Source organism: Rattus norvegicus, chromosome Y, assembly GCF_021556685.1.
Source record: "Rattus norvegicus strain SHRSP/BbbUtx chromosome Y, alternate assembly SHRSP_T2T, whole genome shotgun sequence".
In the NCBI taxonomy this organism is placed as follows: domain Eukaryota; kingdom Metazoa; phylum Chordata; class Mammalia; order Rodentia; family Muridae; genus Rattus; species Rattus norvegicus.
The window spans coordinates 10,098,755-10,115,104 of record NC_141555.1 but is presented as its reverse complement, the minus strand read 5'-3'; the positions used below and the strand labels follow the sequence as shown (position 1 = coordinate 10,115,104).

General features: G+C 44.1%; 1 pseudogene; it reads right to left on the bottom strand.

The window, feature by feature from the left end:
* Positions 1–1,325: 1,325 nt before the first annotated feature.
* LOC147997958 (large ribosomal subunit protein eL19 pseudogene) lies at positions 1,326–1,929 on the bottom strand (annotated as a pseudogene).
* Positions 1,930–16,350: the final 14,421 nt, after the last annotated feature.

Sequence of the window (16,350 nt, the reverse complement as noted above, 5' to 3'; positions counted from 1 at the left end):
CAGATTCTGGGGCTTAGAGAGATGGCTCAGCCACAAAGAACACTTGTTACTCTTGCAGAGGACCCAGGTTCTATTCCCACCATCCATATGATGTGTCACAGTTGAACTGTTAACAAGTTTCAGGAGATCTAATGCCCTCTCTTGGCCTCTTCAGACATCAGGCAGGCATGTGGTGCACACAGTTACTTGTCGCCAGAACATTCACACATTTGATAATATAAACACATCTGATTTTTAAAAGGTATGTGCTTTGGATTATGGGCATGGGTGATGCTGAGCGTGGATCCCAACAGCTCTCTTTTAAGCGGTGGAGGGAAACCAGGAGTTTGGAACCTGATAGAGGTAGGTGAGGGAGCACCATATGGTAATGTCAGTATAATGACTCCTGGTTTGGAATTGCTCATCTCACGGCTCTGTTGGTGCCCATGAGGCAGAGGTCTCAGCACTGAGCTTGGGAACACTCAGCACTGGGGGAAGATGGCAGGTGAATGAATATGTCTTTCTTCAAATACAATGAAAGAGGGTCTTTTCCCCGTGTTTTCTGTCGTCATAGAGTTTTAAAACCCCTGTGTTCCAGATGAACTTAATTTGAAAGTCATTACAATGGAGATGGGGGGTGTCTGACCTGACAGTTCATTAAGGAAATATTTGATGAGCAAAGAAAAATGTGCCAAAGTTAACGTTATAAACACGATTAATGACCAGGGTGGGTGCAAAAATTCATAGAAGAAAATAACAACACAACACGCAGGTCCTCGTCTCTGTTGGCCCGACAGTCTGCTGACAGTGTGTCCTGATTTGTCTGCGTTAAATGGTTGAAGGTCTAGGCTGGCCCACATGGCCGACGTTGTCTTTCATCTGAACTTGACAGCAATAACTTTGTGTTTTTGTGTACACATATACCTAATGCCATAATCTCTTTAGATGATGTGGGCTCGGGTGTTTACGAGCCAGTCAGGGATGCAGAGACTTAATGTGTTTCTTCTTTACAAACAACAACAACAACAACAAAAAGGACAACAACAGCAGCAGCAACAACAACACCCAAAAACAAACAAAAACATACAAGTTTGCATTTTTTTTAAAACACAACTTCATATTCACCAGAAAAGTAAACTGGAATTTATGTTCTCTGGTGGGTACTTGTTCCTCTCTCTAGAGAGCTATTTTATTACGGATTCAAAAGAAACAGAAACGGCAGAATTAATAAACATTGTCTTAGATTTCCATTGCTGTGTACAGACACCATAGCCAAGGTAACTCTTTTTTTATTTTAAGGGTTGTTTTATTTTAATGACTGATCATGTGAGGCCACAGTGAGGTCACTATGCACATACGTGAAGGAAGCTATATTTCTTGGTCTCTTCCTCCTTGGACAGAGTCTTGATGATCTCCTCCTTCTTGGCCTGGAGGCGCTCCTCCCATGCGTTTTTTGCTTCCTTGGTCTTAGACCTGCGAGCCTCAGTCTGGTCAGCCAGTACCTTCTTGCAGGCCTCGTCTGTCTTCGGTCTGTGGATCTGCTCCATAAGAATCCATTGGTTTGAATACATTCCTTTTGACCTTCAGGTACAGGCTTTGATACATATGGCAGTCAATCTTCTTAGATTCCCAGTATCTCCTGAGAAGCCAGTGTAGGATCCTCATCCTTCTCAACCAGGTCACCCTCTCAGGCACCCAAGTGTTGGCAGTACCCTTTCTCTTCCCTATGACCTTATTCCTGCCCTTCAAGGTGTTTTTCTGGCAGCGAGCCTGAGAATGGACAGTTACAGGCTTCCAGATGATCAGGCCATCTTCAATCAGCTTCCTGATCAGCTGAAGGGTGTTGACATTGGCGATTTTATTGGTTTCATTGGGGTCCAACTGGAGGTTCCTTTTACCACAGTGGAGCACACTAGAAGCAAGCCTCTTCTGTAGCCTGAGCATGCTCATGGCTGCAGACACAGCAGCCAAGGTATCTCTTATAAAGGACAAGATTCCATTGCAGCTGGCTTACACTTTCAGAAGTTCAGTCCAATATCATCATGGCAGGAATCATGGGAGCATCCAGGCAGAATTCGTGCTGAAGGAGCCACAAGTTCTTGATGCACAGGCAGCAAAAGGGGATTGTCTATACCACTGAGTATAGTTTGAGTATATACAAATCTCTAAGCAAAGGCACCACAGTGGCACACATCTTCCAAAAAGGCCACACTGACTCCAACAAGGCCACACCCACTCCAACAAGGTCACACCAACTCCAACAAGGCACACCCACTCCAACAAGGTCACACCTTCTCCAACAAGGCCACATCTCTGAATAGTATCACTCCTCATGGGTCAAGCATTCAAACACATGAGTCTATGGTGGCCCACTCCTATTCAAACCACCAAACACATTAAAAGGTAGTTTTGCTTACAGGACACTGTCTGGTTAATCTAACAATGGGTGTCTCATTCAAGGGTACTGAGAATCCCACTGGCTACCCAGTCTATGATTCTTGATGTCTCAGCCATCTTAACTTGGTGCTGAAGGCATGTGAGTTTCCAGGAGGCATTGGTCTTCAGTATACAATGAGATATCAGAGAAGGTGGTTCGAATATTAGCAAAGGAATGGAGCAGCCACAGGAGAGATGAACTTGCCAGTGAGAGTGAAGGCAGGCAGAAAAGTCAAAGCCTCCTTCTTTCATATTCTTAAATCTGGGTTGCCACCAGAATGTCCCACCCACACTTAGAGCAAATCTTCCTGATTCAAATAACCTGATGAAGAAAATCCCTACAAGAGTGCCAAGATGAATTCATTTTAATTGAATTCAGAGAAACTCGTCAGCAACCAAGATTAGTGATAATGTCTGCCTACTCTCTCTTACAATTTATTTTTCTTGTTTGCTTTATATTTTGGATCCGACATTTACCAAGCCGTGCCACTCATATTGCCTAGCCTTGAAGCATTCATCTGCATTCTGTTCTGACTAGAAATGAAGAAGCACATTGTATGTTCACTCTGGGTGTTCCCTGCCTCACCCAGGAACCAGCCAGCTTGCTGTCACTACATTCGCAGAGACTGGATGGCTGATAATGAGTCTTCAAGTCCAAGATCATGTCCCTGGTAAATTAATTGAAGCCTGCTACATGGCTTGTAGATGGTGCCTTCTGCCTATATTTTCCTGGGCTGAGAAGGTCCAGCATGCTCTCTGGGCGTTCTTTTTTAATATAGGTGCACCTGTAACCCAGAGGAGGAGTCCATCTTTATGCCTGAAGACACACCCTCCAAAGTGCTGCTTCCCAATGATGTCATCTTTGGTGACATCTTCCTTGGGGTGTGGTAGGTAAAACACTTAGATCACAGCAAGCTCTACCGATGAAGATGGCTCTCCTCCAGCTTGCACGTGCATTATCAGGCTTCTGTGTGGAGGCAGAACAGGCAATGTAAGTCCCAAGCATGTCCCTGTTATGTCTCCTTGGCCCTAATGTCCCCTGTACCATGATCCTAACCCTGCAACAGCTGCACTTTTGTGCACCAGAGCTCAGCTTCCCTGATGTCAGGCACCTGAGATCTACCTCTATATCATTTTAATCCCATTTGTAAGCTAAAGGATATGGGTCAGTAGGTAAACTGCTTGCTGTACATGCATGGAGACCTGAGCTTGGATCCCCAGAGCCAACTTACAAGTCTAACGTGGTAGCATGCACTCTGACCCCAGAATCAGGGAGACAGAGACCTGGGGACCTCTGAAGTTCACTGGCCACCCCATAGTCAATGTTTTACTTATGATTATAATGCTATGAAAGGACACCATAACCAAGGTAACTCTTATAAAGACAACATTTAATTGGGATTGGCTTACAGGTTCAGAGGTTCAGTCCATTACCATCAAGGTGGGAACATGGCAGCATCCAGGCAGGCATATTGCAGGCAGAACTGTGAGTTTTACATCTTCATCTGAAGGCTGCTATGAGAATACTGGCTTTCAGGTAGCTAGGATGAGCTTCTTAAAGCCCACACCCACAGTAACACACTCACTCCAACAAGGCCACATCCACTCCAACAGGGCCATACCCTCTAGCGAACCACACCCTGGGCTGAAATTACACACACACACACACACACACACACACACACACACACACAAACACAGGCACACAGACACACTTGCACACTCCCAAACCATCACAGACATCAGTTCCCAGATCCCAGTGAGAAAAGCCTACCTCCAAAACCAAGACAGGCACTAGCAAGATAGTTCTGCATGCATGGGCACTTACCACCAAAACTTAGGATCTGAGTTCAATCCCCAAGACTCACCAGGTGGAAGTTGGGACTGAATCCTACAACATGTCCCTTGGTCTCTACATATGTGTTGTAGCATGTATGTGTCTCCCCCAAATAAGTGAAACTATTTCAAAGAGGAATGACACCCAAATTGTCCTCTGAACTCTACATGAATGCACATACACAAGTCATGAGTGTACACACACACACACACACACACACACACACACAAACATACACACACCACTTGTCTTGGAGACCAGTCTCATGTAGATGTTTTTCAAGATAATACTGGCCTAAGTGCAATTCTTGTTCTATTGGCCAAAGAGAGACACATCTCTAATAAGTCCGGGTAAGCACAAGGCTTTCCCATCTAACGAAATAGGAAATGGGAACGTTATGTTTCCCAATTTCTAGATGAAAATCAGTGCATTCTGCTCTGTGACCTTGCATGTTCCTGCTTATCTTCAGAAGTGATAGACAGTCATTGTTGTTACCTGGTCAATTAGAAGTGCCAATATGACATTGGGGTGGGACAGGGATGAGAGACAATCTGGTACTGGTCTACAAACAAACCCACAACTGTAGGGAGCCGTTCCCCACTTCATTTGATGTAGTAAGGACACCATCAGAGGAAAAAGGACTTATGCCTCTTAAATAAGAAACAAGCTTATCCAGTTTCATAGGAAATAAGCTGACACAAGCTTGGGTTTCTGTTGATTCTGGTCTTGAGTGAGTGAAGACACATTTTTCAGCTTTTCCTAATAGGGTCTGGGTTTCCTTTTAACATTTTCATCTCAATGATCCAAATTCCCACTCTTTGTGTGTAATCCCCATATGGTGCTTGAATCACTCTGGCCAGACCATTAGTCCTAATAGTTACTTAATGTTTCCTTTTCAAACACACTGTTTGGGATGAGGGAGCCAGCTTGGGGTGGAGCCTGAGGAACTTGACACAAGGTATAAAACTAAGCATGGGTATAAGTTCTTGTACCAAGAATTGGAGAATTCCTAGGATTTATTGCCAGCCCTTCTGGCCTATACTGGTGAGATTCTGGCCACAGAGTGCCCCTGGGTCAAAAACAATGTAAATTGGTCCTCTGGCCTGCATGTCACACATATGAACACATACACTCATAGCACACAGGCATATGTGCATACACACAAATGGAAAAACTTGTAATTAAACATCCTTGCATGGAACGAATTTTCCTCAGAAAACCCCTAGAGCACTTTCTTTAAAGAGGAGATAGTTGCAAAAACAGATGCAAGGGAAAAGAAGTTGTAATGGAAACGAGTGTGACACCCCTTCATTATATGGGGATACATGTAGACTTAGATTTTTTTTCAAACCTACTTTAATAAGGGTTCTCAAATGCTTAGAGCTCCCTTCAAGCCCACTGTCCAAAGGTAGGGGAGAAAAGATGATAAATAGGGCAAGTGGATGTGGACCTGTTTAGAAGGAGTTCTTTGGGGCAAATCCAATCTGAGCTGTCAGGACACTGGCAGTACAGTCTGGTAGTGTCAGGATTCCAATAGTGCAGTTGAAAAAAAATGTCACCAAACACAAATCAGCACAGGTAGCACAATGTAGCAAAACAGTAAGGCCTCCACCAAACTGGCACTAGTCAGCAAGGGTGAACAGAAACAGCTGGAATACCAGGAGCTCTTTGCCACACACCAATAAAGTGAAGGTCAGTGAGAATCAAGACCAAGGAAGGATTGCAGGGCAAACAATGCAAGCACCCCATCAGTGTATACTGAGTCATACTCCTAATTTCTCCAAATATCACATGACTTGCCTTAAGGAAACCCCACATGAGTCTGCATCACAGTACACCCAGATATTTCCACTTCAGAAACCAGAGTTGAGGAAGGAGAGAAAGACTGAGACAGGTGGAACAAACAAGGATATCCCCTTGAATTGTAACATGTCCCCAAATGATAGTGAAGGAAAGATACCTTTTTGCCAAACTGCTAAATTCCATTTAAATCACAGTGGCATCCCACTGGCCTGTTTCCTAAAATTGTTTCTGTTGTTACATGTTACTCACGCCTTATACTTTGTGGCTGATGATGGACCTTCTTTCAATACCTCTAGCTGTCTTTGTGCTACTTTGTATGTTCTCCTTTCTTTCACATTCAATGCCCTAACACTAGATAGGAGAGAAAAGAGGAGAGAGGGAAAGGGATTCTATCACCATTAGACTACCTCCTGTTGATTAGGGGTATCGAATTCCTTGAGGGGCAAGTTTGATCTTCATTGTCAGGATGTTTATTTCTTCTTTGTGCATGACTATTTAACCACCTGCAACCTACAGCAGCCCACCTAAGGGTCTCTAGCATTTATATGTTCTCTGAAAAGTCTCCACCATTGCAAATGTTACACACTTGCAAAATCTATCTGCTGCTGGCAAAATCATGCCCCTTCTAATGCAGGAGGCAAATCATAGTCAGACACTGTTGATAATCAGAAGCAAACCCATACCCCACAGCCTGGATTAAAACAAAAACATACTCTTAAGTAAGTGTGAGACTTTGTTGCAAGAAAACAAAGCAAGGCAGTGTGGAACTGTTTCAGTTACTTCTCTTTGCTCTGGTGAAATACTGTATGAACTATCTCAGGGAGGAAAGGGTTGACTTCAGCTTGATCAGTGCCCATCAGGAAGAAAGTCAGGGCAGGAACTCAAGGCAGAGACTTGAAGGCAGCAACTGAAGCAGAGGCCATGGGGGAACAACTTCTTACTGGCTTGTTGCTCATTGCTTGGTCAACGTGCTTTCTTCTGTAACCAGGACAGCCCACCCTGAGGAAGCGCCATCCACAATGGGCCTCCATACACCAATCATCATTCCAAAAGATGCCTCAGAGGTCTGTCCACAGGTGAATACAATGGAGGCAAATCCTCTGCTGAGGTCCCCTGTCGTAAAAAAAAATAATAATAATAAATCCCGACCTGCAGTTATTCACCTCAATGGTTTCTGTTCCCAAATGAAAGAAACGAACCCACCATCTATATATAAAGCAGCCCATAGTTGGGCCACTGCCCACCCTCCATGCTGTAGAATCCACCTCCCAGTAATAACTCCAAGTTACTATTTACTAATTTCTATGCTTCATCTTGGCTGTTCTTGACTCCAAGAAGCATCCCTCTGGGCCATGATCTCTTAGCATTTTTATTTGGCAGCTCTGCCATTCTGCATGATATTTCTCTTCCATGGCAGCCTCTGTCTCCCCTCCTCCACATTCTCCTAAGGCATGGCGGACCTCTCTGTCCTGCTTCCTCAAAGACCCAAGGCCGGGAACCCTAAATCCCATCTCTCTCTCTCTCTCTCTCTCTCTCTCTCTCTCTCTCTCTCTCTCTCTCTCTCTCTCTCTCTCTCTCTACTTCCCAGCTTTTGGCAGATAGCATCTCTATTCACCAATCATAATTAACTGTGTGCCGGTTCCCAGAAGCTAGGTGCAATCTTTCTCCTACAAACTTATTTGGGGAATACAATTATTATTAGAAAACAAGCAGCTACAGTCTCCTATTCCCAGGTGTGTCAACTTGAACATTGAAGGGAGTTGAGCAAGTGACTGAGGAAGACAACTAAGGTTGACCTCTGAGCTCCCATGCTTATGCACACACACACACACGTATGTACTCATTTACATAATTCCAGAGCAGGATATTGGCATAGAATGCAGGGAGAGTGGATCAGGGGACAAGTAGATAAAAGAGAAACAGGTATTTGTAATCACCACAGAGAGCACTCTTCTTTCCTCTCATAACAAAGGAGACTACAACCAGACTGTCCTCTGCCTTACTCTCTAGTGGCTTCTCAAGAGCAAACTCCAAACCTGCAGCATAGCCCCCAAAGTCTTTGTTCCATTATGTGGCAGTGCACGTTAAGTTGAAAACAAAAAAAAAAAAAAAAAAGCAACAAAACTCCCCCAAATTGGTCTAAAAGTACCAAGAAAGAAACCATCTTGTTTAACAAGAGACACCTGTTTATTCCTGTTTGATAAATGGGTATTTCCCCAAAAGTTAGGATTTTTTAAAATTATTATTAAACAAAGTAGAAATAGGGTAGAAAGGACGAAAACGAGACAAGAGCGGTTGCTGGTCCTCTGTGGAAACGCTAGATAGAATCAGGCAAAATTTAATTCTGGGAAAGCTCAGGTTTGACAATGCGGGCTGTGTGTTATTTCATGGTTTCTCGTGATCTCATCTGAACTTTGATTTTGCATACGTGCACAGAGGCACTCTTCTGTCTTGGACCTGTGTGGTGTTTACCTGCCCAGGGTGCACTTCATTCCTCAGACAGATACACTCTGGGTTCTGTCAGGTGCTAAGCACAGGTTGGTGATAGTTCCACATAGTCCTCTCTTTGGTGAGCTTGAGAGAGAACGGGTCAGTGGTCCGCTAATAATGCAGACCCTTTTATGCAAGTGGCAGCTTTATAATGTTTTATTTATTAAGAAATGGTAATTCACTTTAATTAATTAGTTAATTAATTTATTAATTAGTGTGTGTGTATGTGAGCTTGCCACTGCACATGTGTGGACCTCAGATACTCAAGCCTGGCAGCAAGAGCCTTGACCTGCTGAGCATCTCACCAGCCTGGAGCAAAATGCTGACCAAAGGAGGCAGTGGGCCTTGAATGAAGTGTTTTTTCTTTTCCTTTTTTTTTTTTTTTTTTTTTTTTTTTTTTTGGAGTTTGAGATCTAACCAAGGACCTTGCACTTGCTAGGCAAGCACTCTAACTCTGAGCCAAATCCCCAATCCCAGGTGTTTTCTTTTCAGCCTCTTTTATTATTGTTTGAGAATTTATATAGATGAATTTAAGGCATATTTGTTCAAATCAAGCCCTTCCTTCCCTCCCTTCAAATTCCCTTGTTGCAAAGTCTGTGTTACAGCGAATGTCTAAAGAAGTGTGTATTTTTGGAAGCCCAGGGTCAGGTCTGAGCTGCTCACATCGGCCCTTCAGGAAGACCTGGGGCTTAGTGGGACAATTAGGCACTTGGTGGCTGGCAAATGCCCCATTATTTCCATTTTAAATGTCTAACTAGGCCCGGTGAAAGGCAGATTCTTATCACATCAGAAAAGCCTTCAGTCCCCTTGACAACTGTCCCCAGCCCAGTGCCAAACCTAGAGGGCTCTTGTGTTTGTTGAGGATTGTCCTGGTGTGCTCTGGCATTTTTGCATTTGTTTGTGGACTCTGGGTATTGGTGTGAACTAGACAGCACTGGGTTCCTTACTTCTCTGGATTCCCATGAGAGAACTCCAGTCCTTCTGCAGACTTGTTTGACAGGGTATCAGTACTGCTATTGGCATTCCCATTAGGGGCTGATTACAACTCTGGCTCATTACCCTCTCACTGGAGTCTGGCCTCCAAGGTTTGTCCTTCAGACTCTTTGTCTTTACTTCAGGGAGGGAGCATAGAGCAGGTCTTAGCAGATAAGATGCTGTGATTCTGAGTCGAGGGAGAGTGTGAACTTGGGAATACTGCACCTTTGTCTGATGTTTGACGTCTGGATTTGCCTTCCCTGAGGTTTTTTCCCACCCTCCCCCATCCCTGTCACTTCCTTTCTTTGCCCTCCCTTCCTTTCCTCCATCCTTCCCCACTTCTTTACCATGGTGAAGACCATTGCTTCTAAACATCTTTTTATTAGACATAACAGAGGCAAAGACATTGGACCTTGTAATCACATGACTTCACACAGGAGACAAAGATACTCAACATTCCAGGCTGTAGAGGTTGGTCCCTGCTTCCCTCTGGTGCACCCCCTCCCTTTCTTGGATAGTTTGAATGTGAAATGCTCCTCAGTGACTGTAAATGCAGAAACACATCTCTCACCTTAAGGGACTGAGGATGATTTATTCTGGAGCCATGTAGAGTGATCAAGGTCCAGGAACAAAAATTTAGGTCACCCCTTATTCCAATGTGGACACAGTTTCATGAAGTTTTATAGTTTTCTAGAACAAAGAAAGTTATAATGCAAGGCAAATGCAAAATACGTTGGTGGGCGCATAAGCAAGGCAGTTAAAGCAAATTGGGGGGATCTTTTCTATGTCCCCACAGTGTTTTCTGATGACATTCTTAGCTTTTGAATTCGTGGTAGCTAGGGGTTTACAAGTTAATAGATTCCAAAAAGTTTTTTTTAATCTATAACATAGATTAGTTTTAAAAAAGAGGTAGGCAAAGAATTCTAGGGGCTAAAACTATCAGGTAACTAGCCTTTGGATCAGCAACATTCCGACATCTCCTTACCAAGTCAGTTCTAACCAGCCAGTCAGCTTTCGCAGACAGCTTCTTCCTAGAAATTCTCGTTTAAAGGGCACACGTTTCAACAGTTGGACCTCAGTTGCTGGCACCATTTTGTGAAGTGATTGTGTAACATCTTCGACACAGGGACCAGCTGGCAGCCATAGAGCCACAAAGGCAGACTGCCAGGTTCATGGCCTGCCTCTCCCTGACTCCACCCTGGTTCTCTACATGGTGGGAGCTCGGTGTACAGTGGCAGCCTCTTTTTTTTCTGTCAGGTAGTTTGTTATGACAGTACGGGAACTGATTAGTGCATTTAATAGCAGTTCAACTAACTAGAAGCAGTCTTGAGAGCCAAGGGTAACATTCTGGCTTTCCACTGAGTGAAGAGTTGGTTAAGATCCTGTTGTCTCCTTTCAGAATGATGAGTTGACAACTTTACATGCAAATGTCTATGTGTGTCATTGATTGGAAGGCAGGGCCTTACCCATTGTAGCCGAGGGTAGCTGATCCCATATGGCCTGGAGTTGGCTCCTGCTCCATTGCTGTGGACTTCTGAGCCCATGAGAAGAATGGGAAGCAGAGGAGGTCACTATGTGACAAAAGAGGCAGTGATGGATGATGTGTCCACAAACCAAAGGGTGGGGGGATCCTGCAGAAAAAAGGGGAGGGGTAGGGAGCTCTCTCTGTCTCTCTCTGTCTCTCTCTGTCTCTCTCTGTCTCTCTCTGTCTCTCTCTGTCTCTCTCTCTCTCTCTCTCTCTCTCTCTCTCTCTCTGTGTGAGTGTATGTGTGTGTGTGCACGCACGCACGTGAGTGTGCACACATAGCCCTACTGACACTTAGGCTCTAGACACTCATCTTCCAAAATGCTGAGAGAATGAGCATCTGTTCTGATATCCCCCATGTATGGGCATGTGTTGTAGACACTTTAGGTCACTCACAATGAATTCCTTGTTGCTATCAACTTGGCCCAAGACCAGTGGGGATGAAATGGCCACACAGAAGGAAAATGTTTGCCCTGAGATAACACTTGTATATCCTGTCATAGCTCTCAGCTCTCTGTGTTGAGTGGTAGTATATTCCAGGACCCATTTGTAGTCAGGACCCTGTACTTAATAAGCAAGTGCTATTCTTGATAGGATGAGCAGCCATCTCTTAGTGGAATGTCCACTGCTGGAGCCACTGCTGTAACTTCTCCTGGGACAGTGGCACTGAATGTATGGGACTATTTCTGTCTTCGTGATAGGCACAATGTAAATCCGCTCAGCCCCAGGACTGGTCAGTGTGGGTCTCCTTCCTCTTCTTCTGTTTATTACCATCTGAGAATTTAGGATGGGTCTTTATGTGCAGAGCTGTGAGTAATGTTTGCTGCCAGGCGAGCCCCTCTTCTCTCCACTTCCGCAAAGTTTCATGTCTCATTCATGTCAGCATAGAGGAGACACGGCTGATGGTGTAGGAAGTCCTTCTTAACACACCTGGGAGCTTGTCAGAGCTGCTTAGAGGGGCAGAACTTGTGGATTTATACTTGCAAATGCAGGTCACTCTCTGGAGAAAGGAGGGGGTAACAGCCTGAGGGGTAGGACTGAGCCCAGCATGCTCTGCACTCCCTTGTGTTTCCAGTGCATCTTCAGTACACAGTTTTGTTTGCTCAACTCAGTTTTCGGTAGCATCACTCTGTGCCTCCTTTTCTTGTGGTTTGAAATTTTGAGCTAATGCTAAAGTAACCTCTGGAAAGGGGTGGGGCTGGGAGATGTAGTTTCTTCTGTTCAAGTAAATCACACCATTGTAGGCTGCAGGCGAGTTTGCTGAAAGTTAACTATTTTCCTCTCTGGGTTTGTTGTATCTTCTTCTTTGAGGCCGGGGAGTTGGGCAGGGATCCTGGCTGTTTCACACTGCACACCTTGGTCTTTGGATGTGCTGCTGGGGAATCAACAGCCATTCTCTACAGCACTCCCTCCCTTAGCACGGGACCTGGGAGACATTTGGTATCCAGAGGACAGCACCCAGCAAGAACATTCTTTGCTCTGGCTTTAGTTTCATTTACTGAATGAATGTTGTTTCGGGACCCCTGGACATTTATTTATTCATGGGTTGTGTTGGGAATCCATTGGAACTGAAGCATTCCCTTCTGGAGGGAAGAAGGAAGGTCAGAAGTTTCAGGAAGTTTAAGAAACCTATAAGGCTTAGGATTCTCAAAGGTTATGACGCTCAGGTCCTGTTCCAAAGAGCAATAAGATGAGAACAATTGCCCCGGGGATCAGTGGCAACCATGATGAAGGGAGCTTCTTGGGTGGAGCTGCCTGCTAGTTGGGCTGAAAGCTACAGGACGTAGTTATTTTGAGTGTCACCCATGCTGAGTGGGTTTTCCACTGATAGAGTTGTCTGAGCCACTCGTATGCCCCTGAGTAGCCATGATAAGGTAGACCTGGTTGGAATCGTTTGTAGTTGGAGGCCTACATGAGGTGAACACACATTGTTCAGGTCTACCAAGGATAGGTCACGTAACATTAGCTGGTAGACATTCATGTAGGTTAAATATAGCAGATGTCTCCCTAGGTTAACATAACCAGAACTAGGTACCTAAGGGAGCAAAGCTAATGGTGGGTATTGGTGACAGGTTCTAGAGGACCCAGGGAAGGAAGGAATTTTGTCATCCTTGCCCCTCATCCCTACACCTCTGAGCTGGTCCATATACCCCAGGCAGGAAGCCATCCTACGATCCACATCTACACTGGTTTACTGTCCAGATCCAATACATCAAGAACATACAGCACTACAATGACCTCACTGGCTGCAGGGAGGACACAGCCAGTAGATAAGTTGCTTAAAGTTAAAGGAGAACTATCACTCCTATAGGGAGAGGACCTTTTCACTCTCCAGGAGCATTGCGTGAGAACTCAGGCCTCCTGGGATCCACAGTTCTTACTTCAGGACTCAGCAAAGATAGGGTCAAATATAGTCATTTTTCGGAGCTGCCTTCCTTGCTAACTGAGGTGCCATTCTTTTATTTTCTGCCACAACAAAATTAACACTTAATTATGGTGGCAAGTTTTAAATCTTGTGATACACAGTGCTGACCCACAAAGGCACAGGGAAAACATAAACATCTGTTTCCACTTCTCTCCTGGAATAGGATGCTTGTTTCCTGCGAGGAAGTTGTGAGTTCCCCTGTAACACAGGTTATGTTATGAAAGGGAAGGAGGGGAGGCTCCAATCTGTTCTATTAATCTTATCTGTCTAATCTATCTAATCTATCATTTGTCTATCACCTATCATCTATTTATCCATTCATCCATCTATCCATCTACTTTCTATCTATCTATCTATCTATCTATCTATCTATCTATCTATCTATCTATTTTCTATCATTTGTCTATCTATAATTAGCCTATTTACTATCTATCTACCATTTGCTTATCTAATATCTATCATCTATTTATCGAAGGTGTGTGCAAGGATGTGTGTAGATTCATATGTGTGCAGATGTTTTTATATGTCTCCACATTCAGGTAGAGTCAGAGAACAACCTCAGTCCTCATCCTCAGGCATGGTCTGTTTTTTCAAGACAGGTTCTCTAAATGGCCAGGATCTTACCAATCATGCCAGCTGTGGTGGTCAGCAGATCCTGGGGATCCTGTCCATGTTTCCCCTACTGGCATTAGAAGCTTTCTCAACTCACATTTTGATGTGGGTTCTGGGAATCAAACCCAGGTCTTCATGCTTATGAGGTATCCTGGTTAGTATTCACTGACATCTTGACATAACTTAGAAGAGACTTGACATAGAGTCACCTGGGAAGAGAGAACCTCAACTGAAGACCTGCCTCCATCAGATTGACTTGTGGCCTAAAGTGTGAGAGACTGTCTCGTGGGACAGTTGATGAAGCTGGGCCCAGCCCACTGTGGGTGTCATCATTCCTAGGCCAGGATGTCTGAGCTTCATGAGAACGCCAACTAAGCATGGCCTAGTGAGTAAGGCTGTGAGCAGTATTCCTTTGTAAATCTCACCTCGAGTTCCTGTCTGTCTCCCCACAAAAGCTGGTAAGCCAAGGTGCTAGCCAATGAAATGTTTTCCTTCTACAAGTTGTTTTTGGCTAGAGTTTTTTTTCACAGCTGTAGAGAGGCAGGCTAATATGTGAGGCAGACACTTTACTGACCTAGTGACCTGCTTATTGCAGTCATGCATTTTAAAAGAAAAAAGCTTTAGGAATGGGCACCAAATGGCTGACTCTTTATAGGGTGAATACAGAAATTATATACCACAAAACTAGGATTATATATATCTATATATCTATATATCTATATCTATATCTATATATATATATATATATGTGTGTGTGTGTGTGTGTGTGTGTGTGTGAATGTGTGTGTTGAATATACATATTTGTGTGTATGTATTGTATATTATATATAGTATATTCTATATATACAGTACAAAGTTATCACATGTGTGAAACTAAGCACACACATGATAATATGTATATGTGTATTTATAAAATTATCAGTGCGTTCCATGTATGTATGTTTATGTGTGCATGCATGCATGCGTGCACAAGTGTAAGTGTATGTCTGTGTTGATGCTTCTTAGTCTTGTCCTCCACGCCGTATCCAGCCTGCATATCATTGCCACTTTAGATGCAACTTGGTGTCTTCACCTTCTGGTAGCAAATGATGGACTGAAAGTGAATATGATCATAGACTGGAGACCCCAGCAGAGTTCATAAACACATGGTGGGAGTGGTTCTGTACTCAGTTAGAAGCAGGTACCCAGGTCTCTGACCTCTTGTCTATGAGCCAGAAAAGGACATATTTCCTCTCTTCTCTCCTGCCCTGGTTTCCATGAAATGTCCTCGTGCTTCTCCTCAGAGTGGCTGGTATGATGCTGCCTGTCTGTTGCCACATGAGACAGACCTGCACCCGGAGAAGCCCAAGTGGACACAGCGCGTATCTGCTGGTCCCGCAATCCAGGTATATTCCAGCACTCCTGGTGATCACGTAACAGTGCTGTGCTGTCAGTTGTGGTGGTATAATTGATCATTCCCACCTGCCTTGTAAACCTTGGGTCATTATCTTTCTGGTCCAGGCTTCAGATAATGGCCATACAGTCAGTTTTGCTACTACCTTGACCTGGGATAGAGCAAAAATAAATTTAGTAGATATTATTAAAAGGCTTTTAATCCATGAGCACATAACCAGCTGAAATGGGCTGAAATTGTAATTGTGACTGAACGGAGGATGTGTGAGGCATCTTTATCTAATAACTACCATTTGCCATAATAAAGATTTATTTTAAGTCAAAGCCGATGAGTCAAGTTCTTTTCTTTAAATCTGGTTCTGCCAATAGCCCTACACAACTGTAACCCATTTTACTGCTGTCTCTTCTACTGAGAGTGGAGGCAAAGTCTTTCTATTCTCCCCAATGTCACAAAATCTCAGTACTGATTCCTTTGGGCTCTCCGTGGAAGGGTACTTTTAAGCCTAAACCTGCAAGCACCGTTTTGTGGGGGGGTTGTGTGGGGTTCAATGTCCCCATTTGTGTGTCCAGCTTGCGCTCAGTTCTCACATCACGTTCTCTTACCCGCATGCTCGCCCACACTGAATCATTTCAGACAATGTTGTAGCCACTTTCGTTTGCTTAGGTGGGGCTTCTGTTCTCTTCTTGTCTCTGGGGCTTCACAGAAAGGGTCTCACCCACAAGTCCCCTGAAATAATTGACAAGGTAATGCACATCATTGGGTGACCAGCAGGGGTTTTCAGAGCTAACAGGCACAGTGGAAGAAATATTGGTAAGATTTATTAAGTCATGAAGTAGTCCGGGACAAATAACAAATGTAAATAAAAGAAAGAAACC